The sequence below is a fragment of the Balearica regulorum genome, chromosome 3, assembly GCF_011004875.1.
Source record: "Balearica regulorum gibbericeps isolate bBalReg1 chromosome 3, bBalReg1.pri, whole genome shotgun sequence".
In the NCBI taxonomy this organism is placed as follows: domain Eukaryota; kingdom Metazoa; phylum Chordata; class Aves; order Gruiformes; family Gruidae; genus Balearica; species Balearica regulorum.
Window position 1 is genome coordinate 116,757,469 of NC_046186.1, and position 21,740 is coordinate 116,779,208.

Consider the following 21,740-nt stretch of genomic DNA (forward strand, 5'->3'; position numbering starts at 1 on the left):
AGGTTCATATTTTTTTTTAAACGCTGTTCATCCAGTTCTCATTATTAGGAGTAAAATATACTTTGGATGCAGTGTAGACTTTTATAACTCTCCCCTTGAAACATAATACTTACCTTTCTCATTTGCCCTTTCAGCTGCCACCAGATCAACAGTGAGCTAAAAAGAAAGCAGTGAGATAAATTTGATAGCCTTAACTAAGCTTGCCTTGTTCTGCAATCTTAAAGAAACCAAACTTTTGAGCTGAAGGTAGACAGAAATAACAAAACATAATTTTAATAGTAGGTTAAATATAGAACATCAGGATTTGCTGACAGGATGTTGGTTACTATGAGCCCTGCTTTGACGCTGGATCTCCTAAAGCTTTAGCGTCCAGCTGCTCTCCAAATTCCTCTAAATCTTATTCAGGCACAGAACCAAAAGAACATATTAATATCTGAAATGCACGCAGCCAGATCTTAAAAACTTAATCCCTTCTAGGGATAGTTACAAGTAAAAGCAGCAAGTTTAGTTTATGTATACTCTCTGGGTCCAATAGGAGTAGGCTGATTCACCGCTGATGCTGATCTGATCTAGCAAGTTTATAACATTTCCCTACGTCAAAGCATTTTGTTCCTTGCTGTCAGTGACACATCTCTGGCTAACTGGCAAGGCTATTCAGAGATGCCCTGATAGTAAGTTAGATGCAACATAACAGGATGAGATTTTTATGGGAATTTCCCAGCTGAAATCTTATCTATTTTATAGGAGAACAGGTACGTTCACATTAACGAGGGAGAAAGCAACAGGCAGGACTATCTCTTGGTCAAGACTGTCAGATTTGCCTGAGTTTAAATGAAAGGATTGCTCCCACAGATCAGTGCCGGTACCTATTGTAAAACTGGCAGAAAATTACAACAGAAGGATAAATGCTGTACATCCTTCCAACAACACTGACTCTGAGAAACAGTGAGGATTCCAAAGCCAACAAAAGTTGGCTGCTGAGTAAGCCATACTATTACCTTCCTGAACAACTTTGTGCTCAGAGCAGTGTTGCTTTATAATGAAAGCTGTATGTGGAGATGACTAAAAGGACCATGCTTCTCCTCACTCCGTTACCCATACCAACTTTCATCAGATCAGATCAGAAGCCTCACTTCGTGGGAGAGGTCTCAGAGGTTTGATCGAAGGAGCTGTGGAAGGTCCCAGGGAGGAGCTGCAAAGATGCAAGGGAGGAGTGTGTTAAGAAATACTCAGAAACACACACGTGATTTTCATTTATCTTAATGGCGATGGTGGAAATTCATTTGCAGGACAAGGCTTTGAAAACTTACCTCATGATTTCATCCATGCAAAAATAATCTGTTGTCTCCTTTTATGTCTCTTGTTCTCTACATGGTTTTGCAAGTAATGGATTTCGATATGATCCCACTTCCCCCAGCTTTCCAAAAAGCTTAATGATGATTACTGACCTCAGTTCTGGGGGAAAAAAAAAAAAAAAAAAAAAGGTAAAAGAAATAAAGACAAGGAGAAAAAAGGAAAGAGAGAGGTTAAGTATTGATTATCCACATATACCAGGTACCTAGCTCTAGGTAACATTCTACCCATCAGATTTTGGGGACATACAAATTCCATTAGACATCAGATCTTTAATGCAGATGGCCAAATAACACCAGAATTTTGACAGTTTATTCCCTTAACCTACTATCATGTCTTCTCTATCCGAGAGACATTCTCACTGGAGCCAGTAGCTATTCTTCTCTTTTTCCTGATTGGCTATAATTTTTGAACACATACTTTCAAGCCAGAGAAAGCTTGCATTAGGCAGACAAGCGATGCATCGCACCAGTCTAATTTACATAACAAGCCAGATAAAATCTAAGCGTTAAAGTGTGGACACTTGTTGACATGACAGAAGGTTGAAATCCTGCAAGACAGATGCCTCTTACAAGAAAGAGGATAAAAACTCTTTCAAATCCTTAGTAGCTCGAACCTGCCCATCCATGTAGTTGTTGCATCGTGGAAACACATCTGTAACATGCAGTAGTACCAATAAATCTGCAACGAGGTTCCAGCTTACAAAAGCAAAATTCCTTCTAAAATTTCATTGTAACTGAAAGAAGGCATCCAGACACTGGTGGGTTTTTTAAAGTTATATCATAATTTATAATTGGTTGTTAATTAATGTCAGATCACAGTGGAATTCCTATGGAATTACAGAGTGGAGCCTCTTTAATTACCAGTTTATAATTATAAATCTCATTGGAATGAAAAACACAGGAACTGTAATAAATGATGATGATCTTGGAGGACTTCTTTGACTAATAAAATCTTCATGTATGCATCTTAAGGAATTTTAGAACAGTAGTCTTCATTCGAGGCAGAAAACATTTTCCATGAGGCAAGTTTCCCTTTCTTGCATTATGCAAAAACAAAGAGAAAACCATCTTAAATGTTATTTCACAACTAGAGCAATTACATCTTGTGAAATGAAAAATACATCTCAGGTCTCTTAGCACTACATTTTGCAATCTGTGTACACTGTAGATCACTAAGGTAAGACCTTTTCCATGGCTGCTCTGCAGTTTTGTCATTCTCTACTGATTTGCCTGCAAAAAGCCACGGAACTAGCGCCGGCTGCCAAAGATCCTATATGTAATCATACAGAAGAGGCCTGCAGCTTACTGTTCACGTTGTCATGATCTGTGCTATGCTTCATACAATCAAGGATGAAATGATTAGTACTGTGCATGTTCACTGTTAATTAAGTGTACCCACAGCAGTTTGTCCTACATTCTGCTGCACACATTTGTACCTCTTTAGACACCCGTGGGTGGAGAATTACAACTATAACAGCTTTACACCAGTACCCTACAGACCAAAAGCCGATGCAGTATGTATGTTGTTATGAATCTATTCAATCATCTTTTCCTCCTTTTAGTTTAACTTTGGGTTGGCTGAAATGAAACAGAAGTTGGGGTGCCAGCCACATGGAAGCAGCCCTATCAGAAGAGTTCCCAGTGCAGGAACTCATCTCTGCAACGCTGACAAGAGGCAGGAGGAGGTGGCGGCAGCTGCCTCCCTGTCCCGTTCGTGCCGTCACAGCACGGGACGCCAGCGCAGACCGGCGCACACACATCCCCTGCTCTCGGCCAAAGTCTTTCACAAGGAGCCCTCGGAGGAAGATACTGATTTGAATTAAATAATTGTTTTCATAATTGGCTTTACTTTGTTGGTCAGCAGCAGGTCCTGAGCCTCACCAGCTTGTTTAGATGTCCCAACCCAGTCACTCTCATTCTCCAGACTGCTAGTTACTGCTTTCAGCCATCCTCCTAAGACTTGTTTCTCCTCCACAAGGACATGAGTAATTCATGTGTTGAGCCCCTCCTTCCCTGCTTCTAACATTGTTTTTCTGTGTTCCTTGCATTTTTCCCCAGTCCTCTCACAGTTCTGTTTCTCTGTGCCTTTGAGGCTGCAGCCCTGAGCTTCTCCCCGTGTCCCATGTACAGCTGTGGGAATCTGTAAACCTGCCAATGTGCACTTTGTAAAAACTTGTTGTAGATCCGATGGGTTTCATTTTGCAAGCCAAGAAACCCAGGCTTACAACATAATTGATACTAACAAATTGAGAGAGGAACTATGGCCCCTATCAAAAATAAAAGACAATCACAGTGAATTAAAGGTCATGGTATAAAGAACTGTGCAGAGGAACACTGGGAAATAAGAACAAATGTAATCCAGGCTACAGTGGAGTTAAACCAGAGATGAATTTGGCTAAATAAAACATAAGAAACCTATTTCCTGTACTAATTACTCCGCTTCTTAAAGAAGTGTAATGTTGGCATCAGCCTTCATACTAAATTGCACCACAAAACCCCAACACTTAACAGTGTTTTAGCATACACATTAGGCAGGCATTTACCAATTCTTATTTTGCCTAGCTGTTGTTTATTCGCCGACAAATTTTCATTGCAGGCTTTATCAAGCGGAGAGATGCTATTTGAATAGCAGAACTGCTATTCAAGGGCTTTGAGAAGTAACTACGCAATATTATCTGATTACGCATTTGCTTTTCATTCCACTTTCCAAAAGTGTCCCTTTAGTAAATGTAGACCAGCAGCGTCAACAGGGCAGCTTCCCCGCACAGACAGTGCTTCCCATGGAGCATGTAGGCTGCAGTCACTAACACAGACAAAGCGACAGCTCGTTTCTTCTTATTCATTTCGCCGGCAGAACAAAAACGACAGCACATTAGCAAGAGACTTTCATACGGACACTGGAATTAATCAGACCCAAGTTTGCCTTCCCTTAAATCACAGGGTCATGCGAAGGTGGGGAGAAGAATTTGCAGTTGTACCTTTGCGGGACCGCATTCCTAATTCTGCCCGAGATAACGGAGTCTCAGCGCCTTGGGTTGCTGATTATTACAATCACCAACAGACACACATACATATTCAGGGAAAGTGTTCAAACTCTCACATTTGTATTCATTTTACTTTGACTTGACTGGAATCATAAAAGGAATGTGTAAACGAGGAGAGCCTGTTGCTGAGATGAAGTTGAATTTTTTCCCCACAGAAACTTGGGTTCATGACAGCTTTTTGTTGGGCAGGACATTAGCCTTTTGTAATTTATTGCTTTTAGATTAAATCTGGGGAAACTCAATATTGCAGTTGAATGATTAGAGCAATACCCCTCGGAGTAATAAATTTTCTTTGGTGCTGTGCATCTCCCGATCATGTTTCCCTTCTAATTACATTTACATAAATGATATTCTGCAAAATTAAATTAACATTCAAACCGTTACGCTGGCAAGGAGAGACAAAAATTAGTTACAAACTTACATCCCTAAAAAACCGAAATGACACCTCGTTCTTTCCACAGACTGAATCACAGCTATCCCCCCAAGTGTCTCACACACAACTGATTATTCTAGTTGGTTAATCACCAACCTAGACGCTCTGCTCCCCCTTTCGGAAGTTTATAGCGTAAGGTCCTGCTTTCCACAGGGTCTCATTAAATAGCAGCAATTGGTGACAATCCAAATTTGGTCAGCGAAATGCTCTATTCAGACCTAGATTTGATTTCTACAGTTTTGGCCACAGCCCTTCCTCAGGGCTTCCCTGTCTTGGCTCCCGTGCACCATTTCTCTAGTACGGAGCCAGAAGGTGCTTGGCGGGGCTCCCCGTGAACTTAGACTCAGTGCTGCGCTAACACCCTCCTGACCAGGCTGCAAAAAGATGTTCTTCTTGCTCTTCGTACGTCCACACCGCCACGCTGGCTGGCTAGCAGTGCCGTGATTTCCTGGGATGCTCTCCAACTGACGCATGGACACAGGGTCTCACGGAGCAAGTTTTCAGCTGCCAAGAGGAGGTTACCATTACCCTGATGAGAAAAAAAAGAGTGCCAGCCTACTGCTGGCTTGTGAAGCCAGTCTTCAAACAGCATTTCCAAGATCTGAAGTTTAAATGGACTGTGATATGTAGTGTTGATTTGCCTAAGGTCACTAATCTCCTGACCACTCAATCTATTTTCTGAATGCTGTATGAGGAACAGTAGCTTTTTCAAAGAAAATTTTTTTCTAAGACCTTCTTGGGAAGGCATTGTTTCTGTTGTCCAGTAGAGGATTTGCCCTTCAGATACCCACCCACTGTAAAGACAGAGTACATCCATCTCTTCTCTACTTTCTTTTGCCTTTTGATGCTGTTAACAAACCATCAAAATACATATGCAAAGAACACGTGTCCTATTCTATCAGCGTGAGGCACCGCTTGATTTTATTTGTTGACCATGCACCCACTGAGCTGAAGATCACAATATTTTCATTCAAGAGTTTGATTACTGAATCTCATCCTGCCCTGCCTTATAACAAAGAGCATATACCACCACCGTCTCTAGTGACATAAATTCTTATGCAAGCATACTCAAACAATTTTGAGGCATTAGTAACGAAAAAGGAAAAAAAAAATTCAATATTTACTATATGGTGCATACATATACACATATATAGTCACATCTGGAATAAAATCTGTCAGCTCCACTGCAAGTGTGTCTATTTGAGTGTGAGTATACTGTGTGCGAATTGGGCATATTTCAATGAGGGAAAATACAGTATCTGGAGAAAAGAATTAACGTAAAAATGTCAAAGCTGCTGATTAAATAAAGATTGTGTATATATGATCCTACTTCTCAGTTTGAAACCTGGATGATTTCAACATTTCAATTTTTGAAAACAAAGTTTGCATTCAGCGATTGAATTTCCTTGTTGAAACACATCAACATTTGCATTTTAGCATATTTCAGTTTACTTGGCAAAGAGATTGCTGGTTTTTTCCAAAAAAAAGAACACTGGGCATTTGTTTGAAAACCTAATTTAATTTTCCCTAAACTTCACAGTTTCTGTATTTCTATAGGTCCTATAATAAATACAATTAATTAGTTGTAGACATAACATTTAGAGACCATATTTCCTCGAACTGTTTGATTGCAGTGAGTCATCTGCATGACAGTCCTCTTTCCAGGACTGCATTTCATTCCTGTTTGCCTCACCCTGGTAAACATAATGTGCCAAACACTCTAGAATTTCTGTTAAATAAGCTCGTCTCACAGCGTTATGGCCTAGGCCCATTCAGAGCCATAATTGAATTCTTTGGCACACAAATGGCTTGGAAAGACCAGGCCGATTTATCTGTTTAGGACCATATGACAAACACCTGTTTCACTGCACAGAATGCTTGGGTATAACCACAGGTACCAAACGCACATCACGTAGGAAATCTTGGTGCAGGTTCCTTAACCATGACTCCTGGAAAGGACAAGAGACCCTAATTTCCATTTGATGGAACAGACTCTTAGCACGTGCAAGACTATGACGAATCTTCCGTGAAATCTATGAGTCAAGGAAAATTCAGAGCAGTCAAGGAGATGGGGAACATAACAGCACCAGACCAGCAGGTACATTTGCAACAACAATGTTGTACAACAAAACTCAAGAAACCTTTCCTTCCTCAAGGACTCCAAACTATAGCTCTGGAAGACGGAACAATATAACTAAAATGTCATAACTAACTTCCACTGCTAGCAGTAAGCTTTGATTTACTTTATTTTATCAGTCTCTTATATTATTCCCATTATCATTGGCATAGTATTTTCCTCATTTTTAAAAAACAGCATAGCTTCAAGACACGTACCAGCAAAGCACAACAAATATATGTCTGAGAGAGCACCCAATGAGTGATGGGAGAATCCTTATAATTAAGAAAAGCAGTAAAGAGAATATGGGAGGCTTCAGCAACGTTATCAAGAATTAATGACTACACAGGGGTGTGATTCAGATGGCTGAGGTTATCAGACTCCAGGTGCATTGGACAGTGCCTGTGAATAAGCCAAGACCATCTGACATCCACAAAGAGAAAAAAATACATCTATCTAGAAGCAGGGTTCTTTACAAGCTTTCTGAAAAAGCTCCAAGGTGGGGTCTGAGCATTTTGAAAGGTTATGTAAAGCAAAGATACCTTATTTAGCTCCTGATCCAGGAGATACTACAGCTCTGAGGAACAGAGAAGGGAGAAGAAATACACATTTGTCAGAAGGTATCTCAATGGCAAATGCAAAGAGGACCTGAAGGGATGGCTGATCTTTCCAGTTCTTCAGGAGAGTTGGAAAACTGTGATTGTATTCTATCTGTCAGGAATACCACACAGAAGAGGAGATTCAAAATTGCATTTGTAGACTATCAAGAGCAACCAGAATGATTATGAGCTACTTTTACTATAAAGGTGAGGCTAATCTCTGCATATCAGGGATTATATTAATAAACACTCTTGATCACTTCAGTACCTCCCTCAATTATTGCCCTTCGGCCCCTGCTTTGAGCAAGAGCACAACTGCCCAGGGGACAGGATGGGTGGGGAGTGGCTGCATGTTGGGCTGCTCTTCTCAGTAGAGCTCTCCCTCTCCCGGTGCAATCCTCAGGGACTCCTGAGGGCAGGCTACTCTGGCTGTGAGGAGAGCACCACTGCGTGCACAAGGCATGGCAGCAATTAAGAGGAATTGAAGCTCGCTCTGACAGTGCCCATGTTCCTCCACTTCTGCATTTTGAACTGCCTGATTTTTGTTGTTGTTGATGGTGTTTGAAAATTAAATGTTATGTGAAGCAACAGATGCTAGTGATCTCATTCAGAGCTGAATACCTTTTTACACATGGTTTGGTTGTGCACCAGGGGCCAAGAACTTTGGCTGTAGATAAGCAAAATCAAAATCTGTTTTAACTGGCATAATGAGTCCATTGTCTATAAACATTCGCATTATGAGAATGAGATCAGGTTTGCCAAGGGACATTATTATGTCGTGAAATATATTTGCCCCTCAAAAAAGAATGACTGGAAAAGAGTGGAAAAGTGGTGATTATTGAGTTATGTACCAGTGGCCTAAATCTGCTCAAAAGCTCCACTAATTGCAAACAAACACGATCTCAGTGAATAGAGAGACAGAGAGTCACAAGCATATGTACGGAAAACATCCAAGAAAGAGGAGGCAAGGGCATTCTTTGAGGAATAAAGCAAGGAAATACTAGAGCTTGGCAGCTTCTGCCCAGTTTGATTGGATGGGTGGCAGCTATTAAAGAGCAGTGCCAAAAAGATCAGTGTTAGGCTGGATGGGATATCCCCAGGAATATGAAAAACAACAGGTCAGGAAACAGAAAATAAAAAATAAAAACCCTACTGGAGTGCTGTGATATTGATCCATTTTTTCAAGCAGTCACAGATTCTTAATGACCTGCAGATCACATCAGGAAGATGTCCCAGGAGCTGCTGTTAGAACTAATGTATTTAAGGATTTATATTACTATTGTTAGTAACACAGGAGGTGTTTTCTCTTTGGAACAGTGAAGAAAGCAGCCCGCAAAGGAAATGTAGGGTTTCAAGGCATGAAGGTGCAACTTTTGCATCAAACTGCTTTTGATGGATTAAAAACTGGAATCAATTGATAAGAAAAAGGCTGCAAGTATTTGACTTGTCTCAGGGGAAATCCTTGGGAATATCATACACCTTTGCAAACTGCATTCAAACTGTAAGAAAAAATACATTTCTCAAAGAAGCAAAGACAAGAAGTAAGAATCTAGGTGGTATTAAACAGTATCATAGAAAAAACCAAGGGAAAACCATACAACAGCATTAGGCTTTCTGAATAATCTAGTGCACTCAAAAGCAATTTCCTACAGATTTGTCAGCCTTAATTCATGTCTACAGGCGTGTTTCTCCCCTCTCCTTGCTCCACTCACTTTTAAACAATGTGAGCTCTGCGAATGTGTGAAGAAAGCAGGGAATAATTATCATCACTCATAGCTTGAGGTATCTTATCTATCCACCCTAGTAGCCTAGAGGGTCCATCAGGTGCCTTTCTACTGAATTCAGTGAGCTAACAAAAAAGATGTCCAAAGCAAATCCGTGTCCCTTCTAGCACAACAAGAGAAAGATGACACTCTCACCTCCCCAAAACCAAACACAAAAGCAACTCGAATCTCAAACCTACCTCTATATTCACTAAAAGATGGGATTTTCCTTCCAGACCCCTGTCCCAAAGGTGCAAGGGATCTGTTGAGTCCATGAGGTAGAATACGGACACCAGCAGCGTCTCCATAAATGTCGCAGCTATCTGCTCAGCCTCAGATATTCATCAGCATGAAATGATTGCTGAGCAGGGTGAAGAAAATGTTTTTCCTAGAGGTCTATTGATAGGGACCTGGGAGATACGAGTAGATATCATGGAGAGAGTCCTGTTGACTTCAAGGTTCATGAAACACAGTCAGCGTTGTCAGAACCGAGCTCTTATAGAGGCAAAGGAGGTTTAATAGCACAGTGCTGGAGCAGCGCTTTTGTATCTCTTTGGTGTGGAGTATGGCATTATTCTCAGAATCAGAAACCTGTTCTTTGGCTAGAATAAAACCATTTGATTGTGTTTTGTTGCGAAAACATTGCAATTTGCTTTACTGTCCATGATTAACGTTGGCCTTCCAAAAAATTGTTTTCTTTTGTGCTGTGTAAAGAAAGCCTCTTCCCAGTGTTGTTGAAATGCTGGCTTTCATTATGCATGGCAAAGGAGAGGCTGATGATGCTTTATGATCTTTAGCAAGTACCACAGACATTTCTGGAACATGAAATAAAAAATAAGAGCAAATAGCATCAAAATGTTCTTAGAGCTAATTTCTCTAACCAGAACACGAAAGTTCTTTTTCATTTATTGTGTGTGAACAGTGTTCAAAGCAAAATAAAAATCATTCTGAAACTGAGTCTTTATATTTCTCTGGAATTCAGTCAGGGTGCTGGAATACAGTCAAAGTAAAACCTTCTTTTTATGACAACAGAATTTGAGTATTGGATTTCTTATTTGATGTGACATCTCACCACAAGATCCTCCAGGCACTGTGCATGGACCACCTCTAAAATATAAACATCCTAATATTATACTTCTTCTGTTTCTCTGTGGTAGTAATAACTCACTTTCACATCAACTTCTTGAAAGGAAAAGCCAGCAGTGTCCAAAACTTTTTATACTATATACATGTTTTAAAGGCAATCCTGAAGACTCTTTCCCTCCCATGGGTAACTACATCATGTTGCAGTGGCAATGACATTGCTGCTGGCTTTCACAGAAAGGGATTTTGAACAAATTCTGGCAAAGGGGACAGTTCTTCAGGCAGAGTGGGGCTGCATGACTGTGCTGACTCCTGTCAAATTTTGCCAGTCATGTCATCAGCTGATGATATGTTTCTGACTGGTGAACTTCTCTGAACATGATTTAATAGCTGAATCAAAGCATGAAAAATTCTCAAGATCAGCTAAATCTCAGCAGATCTTCAGGTCTGTGGATCACAATTTGGAAACTACTGATTTAATCCAACTTCCATCATGACGGCTAACAACTGATCGTACCTCATCCTTAATGAACTAAGTTTGGGCAATGTGAGAGGTGACTAGTGTGGAGCTCTTACTGTTTACTGAATAGCAGTGTGATGCATATGATTTAGGTAACATCAAAAAAGTGTCTCATTTTCAGGAGATCAAAAGGTATGGTGCCTTCCAGAAAAGAAAAATGGCTATATCAAAATAAAAGGAAGCATTCTTAAGTTTCTGCTTGCTACTAGCCTGAAGAGTTTGATTAAACATGGAGATACTTCTGCATTAAAGTGATGTTTATTTTTTAACAGGAGGTTAAATCTTAGATGCCAACACAGCCTTGTTTGCTGTAGAAATGTGGCAACCTAGGGATATACAAGTTATGCACAGCCAGGCACCAAGAGATTGAAATTCAACCTGCCATTCAACAAAGATCTTCCTCTTTCATACCAGCACAAGTCAACCACATTCTTCTGACCATCCAGGACCTTCCCAGACCCAATATCTATGTCTCTGATCCTCTCTACATTGCTCTCTGCCCTCTCCAATCCACAAGTACTAACTCACAAACTATTTCTCACAACATTTTGTTTCTTCTTTGCTGCATCCTACCTAGAAAAACGTTTTCTGAACTGATCTCCCAGGTGTCTATTCTGACATGTCTTCAAATCCAGCAAGATTATTTTTTAAAAGATTGTGCATTCTTTGAAACAGAAAACATTTGCATGATCAAATGAAAAAAAAAAGCCCAAAGTCAGTGGACTCTTCGCAACGGACCTCCTTGACTTTTCAGAAACTCTTGTCATGAAGAATATAACCTGACTGCTTTCCTGTTTCACACATCTCCCAGCAGCGAGCTGCTGCTTGAGGCAGAGAACGCAGTACTGTAACTAATCTGAAATGAAGGAAAACATTTAACCTACAGTCCTTCATATTCAGAACAAATAACTGTCTCCGTGTCCCTTGCGCATGTTAGATGGAGTCAGAAACAGGTTATTAATGAAGAATAACTCCATAAAAATGAACTCGCTCCAATCACTCTTCTGGCACTACAAGATCAAGGGGAGATGCCAGTCAAGCAGCTAATATTAAACCTGTAAATCTTTACCTATTTAGGATGCTTTAATCATTTCCTATGAATTAATACCATAAAATGTGATTTATAGCTTAAGGAGGAAGATCCTTATAACCATTAATACACAAATTAAATCAACAGACATTTGGAAATTACAGATTCACTGGAGCTGTGTGTTGCTCAACAGAAAACCAATCCTGCCCCCTTCTCTACAGAGAAAGCGGGGCTTCAAATGTTGGTATAGGTGCAGTTTCATCAATGCTGTGTTCCAGGAAACCTGCTTACACAGGCTTTCTTCAACAGAAGGTCTTCTTAATTTGGTACAAGGTAGAAGACTTATAGACAACCCTCAGCTACATGGGTAGTGCATAAGTCAGATGAAGCAACAAACAAATGGGAGAGCATTGGTGTCTTAGCAAACTCTCTAACTTTCCAAGGATTGCTATGACCCTGATGGTCCCACACATATATCTGAGAGAAAATACAAAATTAGTTTGGGGTTTTTAACATGGAAAAGTTATTTTAATTTTTGTCTAGTTTTGCTGTAAATTGTTAATGGCAGTCCATGAGGCCATTTAAGCATAAAATCCCAGATATGTTAGGCTTATCAGAAACAGAGGTCTGCATGCAGCCTATCTACCACCATCTCCAATACACCTAGAGATGGCCGACCGTTTCCTCCTAAGCAATCCTAACATTTCTCAGCCTCTAACATTTTCTTGTGGCTGTCTTGTCACCACTGTGTACCAAACATAGCTAAAAACAGGGACATTTGTTCCACGTTTCCTCCTCTCTGCCACCACAGGTGACCCTGCCAAGTGTCCATCACTTGGTCTCATCTATTCCTGGCTATCACTTGTTTTTCTCTTTCCTTTGCCCCACACGTAGAGACTCATTCATCTGCTGGTCCTTCCTCTATGTCACCGGTTCTAATGCCCCTTTTTCTCTCTGGCACCCCTGCAGATTCATACACACTGTATCCCTTAAGTATATACAAAGGACCAATTTCATCCTTTTCAAATTTAACCATTTGCTTGAGATGCCAAAAATAGAAAAAGAGTTGTCCTTTGCTTCCTTTATTATCCGTGAAAAGAGACAGTATGTTGAGAGTCTGACTCGGGTTTTAGCTGAGCAGAATTGCTCTTTGGAGATACCTCCTAGTTTCTACAGTCAAGAGAAAGCTCAGGGTTACTGGCTTTCTAATGCATCACAAAAGTGCTTCAGGGGATGGATCCAGGACAAAGTATAGACATTTTTCCAAGCCCCGATTTTGATTCTTCCTCTCTCAACTTCTGTTTCTTTTTTCAAGATTCAGGTTGCTTTGCCATGTCTGGTTTACATGAACAATCTTATTTTAACTAAAACGAAGTTCAAGAAGAGTTTTTGTAACGGAGCTCTCCAGTGTGGAGAGAAGGCAGGTGACACTCTCTTTATATATTAGTGTAAGGTTTCTCAAACAACTTTTTAACCTTTGACTGTTCCAAAAGCCAAACTACCCTACCAGTACAGACTGATATTTATACTTTTATGGAGAGAAGGAAAAAAATAGAAATTGGAACCATGAGTACTCATTCAGTAGCTGAGACCAAGAGGTTTTCAGAGAGCTAGAAACCGCTGCAGAGGACAGCTAAGCTTTTGCCTCAGGGCATTCAAAACTTCCCTGATCCCTCCTCCAGCATATGTCTGCTAAAGATCTCAGCCTGAGGAACAGAACTGGGAGGAAGCCAATCTCCAATACATCTTGGGATCTTAAGAGTTTGATTTAATTTTCCATATAGCCTGACTGCTTCTTTAGTAATGAGGTACATCCTGGCCAGCCGGACAAAAGCAGCGCTGGTTTTCCTGTAGAGCACCAGCATGATGGAGTTTCATAGGCAATCTGATACATTTGCTACTGGTCCAAGTGCAGCAGCACTTAGAGAGCATCCGGCTTTGTTACAGACAGAGAAATTGCCAAAATGTCCATTAATTTCAGTGGTACCAGACTAGGCCCATGGAAACAAGACGGAAAGGATAAAAGTCAGGGAATGTGATACAAGTGGGAGGACAGAGAGGACAGCGAGTTTTGAGAGAGGATGGAGAAGAAACACACAGTAAGAAGGATGGCTAGGTGCAAAGAAAGGACAGTTATTACAGGAAGAGCAACAGACACCGTCTTGAAAGGAATGCAAGGAAATTTTATAGTTATTGTTCACAACTATCTTCTTTTCCTTACTAGAAGAGTTATGATTGATGATGCATTTTTTAAAAATGAAACAGTTAGTTCAGAGTGGTTTTGGAGTGTTTGAAAGGAAAGAACAGCTGTCTATGGCAGGAGGAGCTGGCTGGATGGGTCAGACTACAAGTTCAGCTGCTTTTGTTCCCAACACCTACAAAACCTTTTAAACAAGAACCTTTCTGACAGAGAGAGATGTAAAGGAAGAAAATATCGCATGCAAAGAAATGGAAAAAAAGGGAAGTATACAGTAAGGGCTTTGGCTGTTCTCTTTATTTAATATCATGGGACTATGAATTTTCCTCATTCTCCCTGAATGAAGTCTCTAACTATGTATCTTTGGCAGCTGACACAGCAGCAATAGCTCCAGTTTGATCACTATGAACATTGCATTGGCTGCACTTTCAAATCATCTCAGCACCCAGCAGCTACCCATTTTGCTGCCAAAATAGTAGACACGCTCACAGTAACACTTTTCCACCTGTATCTTAATAACAGAGATTACACTGGAAAATACCATCAAAACTAGAATGTTTTTACTTGGCAGAAACAAGATAAACCAATGTTGTGCACATCTCACCTTAAGTCTGAACTGGTCAATCTAGAATGAAGGTCTAATTTACAGATAGTAGAGCGCTTGAGTGAGTCAGTCATTTAAATGCAGTATTGCAGTCCAAATACCTTTTTACTGAATATTATTGTAATTTAGGAGTGCATGAGGTCATGAGAACTGTTAGTAAGGCAGTGACTTCTGGAAAGAAAATATCTGACAGGTAAATATTTACCTCAATCTAGATTAAAACCAGCAGAACCTGCACTATTGAACTCCATCTTCCACACTGCCACCCTCGACACACACGTTTACACACCTTTGTTCTGTGCTCTTCAAAAGTGGACAAGCACAATTTACTGTAGGAAATTGAAAATGTAAGCTCTTGGCTAATGTCAGCAGAACAAAACAAAACAAAACAAAAGAAACCAATTCGCTTGCCCATCAAACATACAGTATTGCATTTAATGGAGACCACATAGTTGCAGTGGGAAACATACTATACTCACTTAAGATCCAGTTCATTAAATATTCCCTATATTCTTGGTAAAAGAAAGAACAGACCACATGTGTGGGGGAGCATAATTTCCTGGAGGCAACATTTCATCTTTGATTTCCATTAGGTCTTTCATGAACACACCACTCAATCCCCTCTGCCTAACTGCCCCTGCTGTGCCAGTGATCATACAGTATATGTAATGTCAAGTCTGTCTTCGTCGGGACTGGGATCAATTAGAAGGCCCAATATTCAAATTATGTGCTTGACTCCCAAAGTGTTGCCGCACTCGTTCCCCGAGAACAACAGAAGTATGTCAAACTATTCCACTGCACATGGTTTTCAGACTGCATTTTGCATTATATTTTCACACTAACCCAAACCAAATTTGTACCCGCTCCTTTGCAGGCTCAGGAGGGCTTCGGGCAGGAGCACCAGAGGCCTGGATTCACCCGATCTCACTGGTGGCATCTCGGTTAGGGAATGACTCACCCAGCCTCCATAATTAACAACGGGCTACAACATCTTCAAGAGATGATTCATCCCATAGGTGGGCTGAAAAACTGCCTAAATATGCTCTTTTCTCTCTGGTAACTGTAAAAGATTGTCTTTGTTGACTGGGCTATTAATTTAGTGAAATGACACTAACCTGGGACACAATTACAGGTTGTGCAGGGAGAGGCATGTGGAATCAGCGTGTGGAAATCCCATCGTGGGAGCAGCCATCGGGTCAGTGATACCCCCAAAACCAGGATCAGAAGGAAAAAAAAAATATATGAGGGGCACAAAGTTCACAAGCTGCTCCTGAAATCTCCAGCCTCAGGGAAGATGACAGTAAAAGTTTGTGAATATAAACAGGGACTTTACGGGAACTTGACAAAACCCATACTTTTATAGTTATTTGCACATAATTGCCTATCACATAATTCACTGCAGAAGAGAGATTCCCTTTGATTCCAGTCAGAACTGGCATAAGCCCAGGCATTTCTGCACGGGAAGGAACCAAACCCAGAGCCACTTTAATCTGGCCTGGGGAGTGAAGGGAAGTCCTACCACTCCACCGCACTGTGAGTCGGATTTAACCAGCTCCTTGTAACTCTGCTTTAGTTATGATTTGTAATGGAGAGTGACTGTATTCCTATTTGTTCCTTCCAACAAATAAGCTTTCAGTTTAAGTCCCTTCACTGGCTCCCTCTCTCTGACCTGAAACTAGTCTCCTGATTAACGGGATATGGAAAGTTTTAAGAATAGGGCCAAACCGGGGGGAGATTTTTCAACTTGCATAGGGCTGTATTATGGAAGGCTGCCTTGCTAGTCGGAGAAAGAAAACCTTGCAAACATTACCGCAGAGTTTCATCAAAAATAAAGACTGTACAGAATTCTTTTGTCAACTCAAAAATATGCATCAGTAACTCCAATTCATTCACCCTGAACAAAACAGCTACAAACATTCGTTTTGCCAACATACAGGCCTTAAGAAATGTGTAATTTCACAGCAGCAACAGAACATTTATATTGCGAACATTAACCTAACTTCTAAGCTCCTGTACGAAACTCTAAAATTGTTTAGCAAGAAGGGCTTTCTAAGCTGAGAATCAAGCTGTGAGAAAGAATAAAAAAAGAGCATTCATTTAAACATTTTCAGAAGCCCCTAAAAATGCCGTTTTCACACAGTAAATCCGCTGCACTTGAATGTCTGCTGGCTTTCTGAAAGGAATGCTCTTCACTGGGATGCAGCCTGCTGTGGTCAAGTATGATGGAAATAAAAGTGTTGCTAATGGTGATTGAAAAGGATTCCCACTGCTGCTGGCCAGTGTTGGTTTTAGATGGGCCAACTCTGTTGAACGGAGAGCAACAGGAGACAGTAAACTTTCTCTAAGGCTCTCTAAACTTTGAGTCACCTCTGCTTCCCTTCATTTTAACACTAGCCTGTCCTGTCATTTCTCCACAGAGCTTTATATTAACTCAGTCTGGACCAGACTATCACTGGAAATGTAAAGATGCAGATTTTCACACAAAGGGAGCGACACAAAAAAAGAAACGAACCATGGGAAGAAGCATTAGCGTAGCAGCAAGTCAACAAGCCAAAAATCCTTCTACATTGTGGCTTAGCCCAAGAAACAAAGTTGTTACTCAAGGGTAAATATCCAGCCACCCACTTTAACTGTGATACTTCATATTGATGGCAACTGTTGGGAGCAGGGCTCGGTTGGGTCAGGCATCTTGCTTTTCTAAGAAAAATCAGCTTTGCACAGGCAGACAGAAACTTTGCTCAGATCGTAAGTGGCAACCCTAAGGGCAGGCAGCAAGGCTGAGGCAGGGAATTTGGGAAAGCAGGAATTCGGCTTCTGTCTCCTGAATCCCGGTTCAATGCATTAAGCACAAGACATACCTTTCCTCCTCAGCAGGATCTGACTTCTTTTTAATGGCTTTTCTGCCTCGCACGCTGCAGGATCAGCACGGCTCCGCTGCAAATTTCCAGCAGTGGCTGATAGTTTAACCGGGCTCCATCTCTCCTTATAGCTGGCTAATTACATTGCCTGAGACTTCAGAAGTATCCTGTACATTCAGGCTCAGAGAGAACTTGGCAATCCAGGCCCTCGGCCACAGTGAAAGAAAATCAATTAAGGACATTAAGGAGGAGAAAAAAATCAGAAAGAATTAAGGAAAACCTGCCTTTCCTGAGAGTGGGCTTCAGCTGCCTGAGCACAAGTAGTAGATTACACACTTTGTCCCAGATGCCTGATTTCTGCCCCAGTTGAACAGCAAGACCAACGAGCTTTGTTTGATCCAGGCTCTCTTGACTGATCCACCTCAGCACAAACCGTGGACCCCACCAGCATCTGCTAGGATTTCAGCTCTGTTATGCTATGTTTACTCACTCTGTATGCCTTGACATAAAGGACATAAAGGGGACATAAAGGAGAAGATGAGCCAAAATTTAAATGTACTTTTAAAGGAGATTTCGATGGCTGCAAAATACTTTCAATTCAATGTATACAATCACAGCAACAAAGCTGGCCCTTCTTAGCCTATTTTCAGTATATTAAGAGCTTATGAAGGTCTAGGAGACAATCCCACATGCCACAATGCAAGTAGTAATTGGTCCCTCTTCACACTACTCTTTTTTGATCAGTCTAGCTTAGCCTTCTTCAGCAAAATGCCAGGATGTAGAACAAAGACTCTAGAGAGCGCTCACTTTCAGGCCCCAAAATATACACAGATTTGCAGCAATTCTTGACTTTTTTTTTCCTACCCCCTCATAGGTATCTATTGCAAGTGGTAATCATTTTGTGTTAACCTTTAACATAGAGTTATCATTACATCGATGACTGAAAAATACAACTCTTGCACCTCATAGATTTTCATTCACCTAATCCCAATCTCTGGCAAACTCCATTGCACAGCTGAGAGGGTAGCTAGCTTTCAGTCAGTCTGTGCTAACTGTGACTGCACCCAGCCTGTTCTCTCTACCTGTGGAGGCTGGCTGGGCCACTGAGAAGTTGAATGTGCCAACAACTGGTTTGCCAAGAAAGATGTAAACTGGCCAGAACACAGAAGCCTAGAAACTATGGTGAAGCTCTCATTTTGCATGCAGAAGTATAAGTGTGCAGGCGCTGTGCAAGGAAAGCAAGCAGGACTGGTTGAAGTCTTTTGATCTAAAAGCAACATATCTCTTTGGTGGGTTCACAGCCCTCTGTTCTGCCTCCAGTCACCAATGCACTCCTCAGCTTGCTCACGGGAATTCTGACACTAAGCGAAGCACCTCACAAATCACTGAAGTAGGGATGCACTGGACATGCATACACTGACTAGGGAGAGCGGCCCTCAGCCTGGCTCCCCGGGAGGCTCCCAGGTCAGAGAGACAACAGGCCTGTGGGCACAGGCTTAGGTGCGGCTGCAACACACCCTCCAAAATATGTTCAAATGTCAACTGTGAGCATTGCAGAAAAGTATCGTGAGAGGGCAAACAATGCAGTTCTCCCGGTTGGGGCAGTGCCTGCCGCACCTAGGCAGGTCTCTGCACCACGCGTGCCACGGTCACGGTGGGCGGGAAGGAGAACATGCGATCTGCTATTGCAAGTGCAGAAGTACTCGGGGGTGACTCCGATGACCGCTGTTTCTGAATGGCCACAAACCATTGCCCAACATGTTTTTCCTTTTTTTTTTTTCCCCCTCCGTAAATCACACGATGAGGAAATGAAATAAAGACGGAAGAAGAGCTGGGAAGAGTGTGCAAGAAGCTGTGGCATCAAAAAGTCTGGCTTTTCTGTCTTGCTACATCTTCTCCTGATTTTTTAATATATTCATTACGCTCACCAGCCTACAGCCTCATCTTCATCTTGCAGATCTCACCGAGCAACCAGGATCTACCTCAGAAGTACCAAGCTGGAAGTATCTAAAGAGAAGTCTGTGCATCTCCTATTTATTCTGCTCCTATCTCCCAACAGAGTTATTCTGCTCTCTTCTCCCTCTAATTGCCTTTTCCAGGTTCATATTGCACTCATTTTACAGCCTTGCAACAGTGAATTATCTGGGTACTGGTGTCTGCAATGTAGTCTCAAATGCACAACTGTTTTTACAAGAAACCTAACATGCAACCCTCCGCACTATGACTTCTTTCTTGGGCCCAACATAAAATTTTTCCTGATGAACTAAAACATTTCTTTTAAAATTAAGGCATAGACTAGAACTCAGCTTGGTGGCCATAACAACCTCCTTGTGCCTCACTATTTCCCCAGTAAAAACAACATTGCTGAAGTACTCAGGAAGAGCTGCAAGTGAAAACATCTAGATGAGAGAAAGACATTTTCGTGTTAGGAAACTCCTCAATATATAATACAAATAACCTCATCGTGCTTTTAAGACACTGAAGGGGAGCAGCAGTTTCCTATTGGAGGTACAAGCAAACATCAAGTCGCACAGAAGAAATAACTAAGGATGGGGTGCTACCGAGTAAGGGCTATGCTATCCCTTATCTCCTTCGGAGGTTGGTAAAGGGCTTTCCAGAGTCCTGCTGTGAATTTGTCTCAGTGTTTTTTAAAGGCCCTTAAAAATGTCATTTGTCACAGAGTAAATCCTGGATGTCTGGTTACTTTCTGCAGGGAATGGTCTTTGCTGGGCTGCAGCTTGCCAGGGGTCAAATATGACAGAAATGAAGTGTTGCTAATAGTGATTGAAAAGGATTCCTACTGTTTGTGGCCGGTGCTGGTTATTAGAGAGGCCAAATTTGTGGGACAGAAAGCAGCAGGAGACAGTAAACTTTCCCTAAGACTTACTAAACTTTGAGTCACCTCTGCTACCAGTGCCATTCTGTCAGACCTATTTGGAGAAAACTGATATTATAATTACTAATCTCAGCGAGGGCCTAATGTGCAACCCGAGGCACTCCTCTGCCGGCCGTATAATTACGGATGGGCCGAGGAGGCCTGCGGGCGCTGCGGCTGTCCCCCACCCCTCAAGCGCAGGGGATTGGGTTACCGCTCTATCCCGGCTGCTGAGGACAGGTAAGTGAGCAGTGCAGTCGCTGGCTTGCAGTGAGAGAAAATTATTATTGTCAAAACCGGCTGCCTGCTATTAAAGGTTTGAATGTCACCTCAAAAGAGCTCCTTTTCTGACCCTTAAGTGGTGGCGTCTAAAGGGCTGTTTGAAGCAGGAATCACCCCCCTCTCAGGCAGCAAATATTGATGGCTGAGAACATTTTTGTTTTGTTTTATTATTTCCTCCACCCCTTCTCCGCCCTACCGTTTCTGCACCTGCTGGATTAAACTTTCACATAAAATCAGTTTTGGCTGGATATAATTTAACTTTATCCTCTACGGTCTCTTTTATACATTGTAAACACATTCCTTTAAACCCTAGGCAGAGCTTATTATTAACAAGTTCAGCGCCGAGAATGTTTGTCCACCAAAAGGAGAGAAACCACCGATTTTAAATAGAGAAATGGGGCCTTATTCAAGTAGACTGTAACAAGGAAGGAGCACGAGAAAGCAGCAACATAAAACCGGAATACAAACTTAGACCCTGATGCTGTAAACCCTACATACATGCTAACTTAAAGCAAGTGAGTGGTCCTTTGCAAAAGGCGGTATATCCCTGCCTAAAATTAAGTGTGGACAGAAACGCTGTGCAGGATCAGGCCTGGAGGACCAGACCTGCGACAGATTGATCACCTTTGCGGGGTGCTGAGCAGGCTGCTGCCCTATTGATTTCTATAGCAATACAGGGGGCTTAGCACCTCAGAGCATCAAATTTCCAAGCCTGGAAGAGACCTGGGCTCTGGAATGGATTAAAGTCACATGTGATGTATTTGGAAAGGCCTCAATTCAGTCTCAGCGCTCAGTAACAGCAACCACCATTTATTCTGGTTACTACAATTCATTTGGACAGTGTTTACAATATCGTCCCCTTCCTCCATTATTAGACAAACAACTTTGATAGGTAGCCTTTTATTTTTTACAGCATTTCAGAGCAGAATAAACGCACAGCCCAAGTTATTTATGGAGTGAGCTTTCTGTATGAGGTGCCTT

The 21,740-nt window shown here is 41.6% G+C and overlaps 1 long non-coding RNA gene across 1 annotated transcript in view; it reads right to left on the minus strand.

The window, feature by feature from the left end:
- LOC142601167 (uncharacterized) overlaps nucleotides 1-21,740 on the minus strand; it is a 33,326-nt gene that overhangs the window by 1,489 nt on the left and 10,097 nt on the right. The window contains exons 2-4 of the long non-coding RNA XR_012834800.1: nucleotides 1,311-1,455; nucleotides 999-1,192; nucleotides 114-156 (exon numbers count right to left, since the gene is read on the minus strand). This is a non-coding gene — a long non-coding RNA (uncharacterized LOC142601167). The remainder of the gene's footprint in view (nucleotides 1-113; nucleotides 157-998; nucleotides 1,193-1,310; nucleotides 1,456-21,740) is intronic.